Source organism: Dipteris shenzhenensis, chromosome 13 (assembly GCF_047967505.1).
Source record: "Dipteris shenzhenensis isolate YYH24624 ecotype China chromosome 13, Dip_SZ_1.0, whole genome shotgun sequence".
NCBI lineage: Eukaryota > Viridiplantae > Streptophyta > Polypodiopsida > Gleicheniales > Dipteridaceae > Dipteris > Dipteris shenzhenensis.
This window is the reverse complement of record NC_141608.1, coordinates 41,049,634-41,055,309: the sequence shown is the minus strand read 5'-3', so window position 1 is coordinate 41,055,309 and position 5,676 is coordinate 41,049,634.

Below are 5,676 nucleotides of genomic sequence, written 5' to 3'. Positions count from 1 at the left end.
CTTTCCCGCTTCTTCTCTCTTTCTTTCCCTCTTTCCCTTTTCCAATCTCTCTTTCCTTTCCCTCTTCTCTCTTCTCGTCTTCTCCCCCTCTTTTCCCTCTTTCATGCTCATGTTCTTATGCTCATGCATAAGCATAAGCATGAGCATATGTCTCCTTCTCTTATGCTTATGCTTATGCATAAGACTCCGGAGTCTTAAGCATAAGCATAAGAGAAGGAGACCCGGAGTCTTATGCATAAGCATAAGCATAAGAGAAGGAGACATATGCTCATGCTTATGCTTATGCATGAGCATAAGAGAAGGAGACATATGCTCATGCATAAGCATAAGCATATGTCTCTTTTTTCCTCTTTACTTTCCCTCTTCTTCTCTCTTTCTTTCCCTCTTTCCCTCTTTCCCCTTTTCCAATCTCTCTTTCCTTTCCCTCTTCTTCTCTCTTCTCGTCTTTCTCCCCCTCTTTTCCCTCTTTCATGCTCATGTTCTTATGCTCATGCATAAGCATAAGCATGAGCATATGTCTCTTTTTTTCTCTTTACTTTCCCTCTTCTTCTCTCTTTCTTTCCCTCTTTCCCCTTTTCCAATCTCTCTTTCCTTTCCCTCTTCTTCTCTCTTCTCGTCTTTCTCTCCCTCTTTTCCCTCTTTCATGCTCATGTTCTCATGCTCATGCATAAGCATAAGCATGAGCATATGTCTCTTTTTTCCTCTTTACTTTCCCTCTTCTTCTCTCTTTCTTTCCCTCTTTCCCCTTTTGCAATCTCTCTTTTCTTTCCCTCTTCTTCTCTCTTCTCATGTTTCTCCCCCTCTTTTCCCTCTTTCATGCTCATGTTCTTATGCTCATGCATAAGCATAAGCATGAGCATATGTCTCCTTCTCTTATGCTCATGCTTATGCTTATGCATAAGAGGATTATGCATAAGCATAAGCATGAGAATAAGAGAAGGAGACATATGCTCATGCTTATGCATGAGCATATGTCTCTTTTTTCCTCTTTACGTTCCCTCTTCTTCTCTCTTTCTTTCCCTCTTTCCCCTTTTCCAATCTCTCTTTCCCTTCCCTCTTCTTCTCTCTTCTCCTCTTTTCCCCCCCTCTTTTCCCTCTTTCATGCTCATGTTCTTATGCTCATGCATAAGCATGAGCATGAGCATATGTCTCCTTCTCTTATGTCTATGCTTATGCTTATGCATCTTATGCATAAGCATAAGAGAAGGAGACATATGCTCATGCTTATGCTTATGCATGAGCATAAGAGGAGACATATGCTCATGCATAAGCATGAGCATATGTCTCTTTTTCCCTCTTTACTTTCCCTCTTCTTCTCTCTTTCTTTCCCTCTTTTCCCTTTTCCAATCTCACTTTCCTTTCCCTCTTCTTCTCTCTTCTACTCTTTTCCCCCCTCTTTCCCCTCCTCTTTCCCCCTCTCTTTCCCCTTTTCCCCCCTCTTCTTCTCTCTTTCCCCTCTTCTTTCTCTCCTTTCCTTCTCCTTCTCCTTCTCCTTCTCCTTCCCTCTTTCAATCTCTTTCCCCCTCTTTTTCCCTCTTTTCTTTCCCTCTTCTTCTCTCTTTCCCCCTTCTCTTATGCTCATGCATAAGCATAATCATGAGCATATGAACCCTAAACCCTCTTTCCCCTTTTCCAATCTCTCTTTCCTTTCCCTCTTCTTCTCTCTTCTCCTCTTTCCCCCCCTCTTTTCCCTCTTTCATGCTCATGCTCTTATGCTCATGCATAAGCATAAGCATGAGCATATGTCTCCTTCTCTTATGCTTATGCTCTTATGCTCATGCATAAGCATAAGCATGAGCATATGTCTCCTTCTCTTATGCTTATGCTTATGCATAAGCATAAGCATAAGAGAAGGAGACATATGCTCATGCTTATGCTTATGCATGAGCATAAGAGAAGGAGACATATGCTCATGCATAAGCATGAGCATATGTCTCTTTTTCCCTCTTCTTCTCTCTTTCTTTCCCTCTTTTCCCTTTTCCAATTTCTCTTTCCTTTTCCTCTTCTTCTCTCTTCTCCTCTTTTCCCTCCTCTTTTCCCTCCTCTTTTCCTCCTCTTCTCCTCTTTTAATTCCCTCCTCTTCTCCTCTTTTCCCTTCTCTTTTCCTCTTCATCTTTCTTCTTCCTCTTCTTTCCCTCTTCTTTCCCTCTTTCCTTTCCCTCTTCTTCCTCTTCTCCTCTTCTTTCTCTTTTCCCTCTTCTCTCCTCTTCTTTCCTTCTTCTTTCCCTCTTCTTCTCTCTTCTTTCCTTCTTTCCTTTCCCTCTTCTTCTCTCTTTTCCCTCTTCCAATCTCTTTTCCTTTCCCTCTTATTCCTCTTTTCCTTTGCCTATGCCTATGCTTATGTTTGTTTTTTGTTTTTTATTTTTTGTTTTCGTGTTTGTGTCTATGTTAGACATAGGATCACATCACACGTCCGACGAGTACGAACAACCTCGCAGGAGGAGACATCACGATCTATATGCTCCAGAGGACTTTGATTCGTCTCAGGCAACACCTGAGGGGACTACCCCTGGTCTGACTCCTCTCGGACCTAGCATTGCGACTACCCCTAGTCCGACACCACTTGGATGTAGCACTACGGCTACCCCTCGGAGAACTCCTTTGCTAGCCATGCATGGCTTTGTCAAGAGTCCCGACGAGTTTGTAGCGCACATGAGTGATGAGGAGGCAGTGAGATTCTTCTCTCTACTATCTCAAAGGACCTCGACAATTCCCTCCCCTACATCGATGGCTGGACCTACTGCCCAGCCGTCCCCTCATGCCCCTTCGACCGAGGGGTCATCACCTGTGCGTGCCTCTCGTAAGGAAAGGAAGAGTAGGAGGGGCTGCTTATGTTATGCTAACTGGAAAGATGTAGACAAGTCAGCACACTCACATCCCTACAGGTCTCCACTTGGTCCGGAGACACAGTATCAGTCAGGTCCCTTGCTCTCTCCTACTCCCACTGCTACTCCTCACTCCGAAAGCACTCGCATAGCTTCCACTCCTTCTAACTCTTCTACCATCATTCCTCCTTACTCATCAGAGGATCTCTCCTATCAAATCACAGCTGCCGGAGAGATAATAGAATATAGAAAAAGCAAAGCAGTGATGGCCACCATGAGTCGGTTGATGAGCCATCACTTCAAGAGCGGCATTGCTACTGATTGGCAGTATCAAGATGACCAAAAGAAGCAGGCGGTCATCGATGAATTTTTAAAAAAAAAACCTAACCTGCCAAATTGGGAGTTTAATGAGAATGATATACCAGAGCACATGGGTTTGGTCTTGAAGCACCGTAGATCAACCTTGCGTACTTCCATCCCAAAGGGGATGGCTAAACCCAATTGGTCAGACAAAGTTGATTGGAAGTTCTTCAAGAAGCAGGATAGGGACCATCTCGAAATGTTCGAGGGTCGAAGGAGGGCTGCGAAGAGACGGTTGGACATCGTAGGTACTTCGCACTTTGGTTCAAGTGGACGGTTGGCATTTGAGGCAACCGTGGTAAGTCTAGTTCTTCTCATTTAATGTATTATTCTATTTGTTTTACTACATATTACATGCACTTTATCTAACTCTAACTCTCGTAAATTGGATCCACAGTAAGCTGCGATGGGTCATCTTCCTACAGATGCAGAGACGCGACGTGCATTTTGCATAGGAACAAAGCCGTGGTTTATTCAGCAAGAGGCAATGGGAGCGACGGTCGATTGGCCTGAGGTGGCTGCTCGCACAGTATAAGTCTACTCCTACTTATAATCTCACTTTTTAAATTGTTTTATTCTTTAAGTTCAAATCTAATTTTCAATTTATATGGTTCACTCTTAGGGTCGAGCATCCCATCACCAGAGGTGAGCGATCACCAAGGCCAGGGATTAGACGCACATGAAGATGATCAGGGAGAAGGCGCAACTCACAAGGACCAAGGATCAAGCCAACAAGACGAGGACGAGGATGAGGATGATGAGGACGATTCGAATGAGTAGTAGTAGTAGTAGTAGTAGTAGTAGTAGTAGCAGTTTGCATATACTTCGCCATGTATGTCATTTTGTATATCTGCTCGTTTGAGCAATTTTGTATCACACTTTTCGAAAGGGTAATTTTGTAACAAACAATGTTGTATATGTTCAACATCTATACGCTTTTGTTGCTCGATCATTTCATTTGAGCGATTTTATATCACCTTTTTCGCAAGGGAAATTTTGTAATTAAAAAATTTTCTTTGTAATTACAAAAAGAAAAAAGCATTAGTGGGGCAAAAAAGGGCTTGCTATGGCCCTGTTTAGCCCCACTAATGCTTTTTTTTTACTTCTGTTAATCGTCACTATATAGCGACGTTTACCAGTGTCGCTATATAGTGACGATTATCAGTGTCGCTATATAGCGATGTTTATCAGCATCGCTATATAGCGACACTTTATAGCGACCGTTCTTTTTTTATGCTTTTAATGACTTTAATAACAACGTTTGCACCCATTTTAAAAAAAAATTAATGTAAAAAGCGTCAGTATTTTCATCAAAAAAGGGCCTATACCTTGTAGTGAATTTAAAAATAATTGATAGGCATTTTGTTGAACCGCAAGAGATAGAGTGGAAGAAGGCTAGAATAGGAATGGAATTCTGCCTTACGCATGGCCAAGTGCTTATAATATGAGAAATAGGGAGGGTGGTGAGGAGTAGTAGGGTTGGCCCTCCCTTCAAATGGTGCTATATGTATAAAAAATAGAAATTTTGACATCTGGTTTTTAGTTGTATGGATGCAAGTTTAAGAAAAAGAAGATTTCCTTCTTTCCAGGGGGTGTGGTCGATGTTTCTCATGTTCTTACCTTTGTGAATGCCACTCGCCCCCTTCTTTCTTCATGCATCCCCTCCCCTTCTCCCTCTCTTCTCTACCTCTTCCATCTCCCCTCCCCTTCTCTTTCTCCCCATCTTGCTCTTGAGGATTCATATTGCTACAACTCTAGAAGCCATTGAGGTGAAACCGCATGGGCTTGCATTGCTCCCATAAGGAGTAGGAGGAGGTGGAGACTTCCCTCAGCATTCCTCCACATCCCCACGACACATGAGTCACTATTGGAGACTACACACATTTCTATAACCATCAGAATAGAGGTTGGGAAAAATGTTGATACAAGCATAAAAAAGGGCAACAATAATTCCTTTTGTAAGAAGAAATCCCTTGAAGGCCTACAAAATTTTCATTGCCTGATTTTGATAAGATACATTGTGAGTTTTTATAGAGCTATATTGCATGGATACTATGTAAAACCTTTAGCATACAAGAAGTTAAAGTTAAACCGTAATATTATCCATGAATGCATGAGCTCTTAGAATACAAGTATAATATAACAAAATAGCATTATGTACTCTACTATGCAAAGCATTAGGTGAATCTTCTTTCATGATCCTTTATCAACACATTGATACCGTCATGTTCATCATCTTTGACATCCTCGACATCAAAGAGGTTTGAGTAATGAGTCAAAGATCTTAATTTGTCACATTAGGAAAAAAGGGAGCTCATTTTGGAGCCTTGTAAGAAATTTGCTATTTTCTCTTTTATCCCTATCCTAAATTGTGGAAAAAGCAATAAAATATGGGGAATAAAAAGTCCTTTCAAATAATTGAGAAGGCGTTGCATTATTCTCTCTTCATATAGGTTTCGCATCTCTTTCGACGATGGCCTCTCACAAAGAA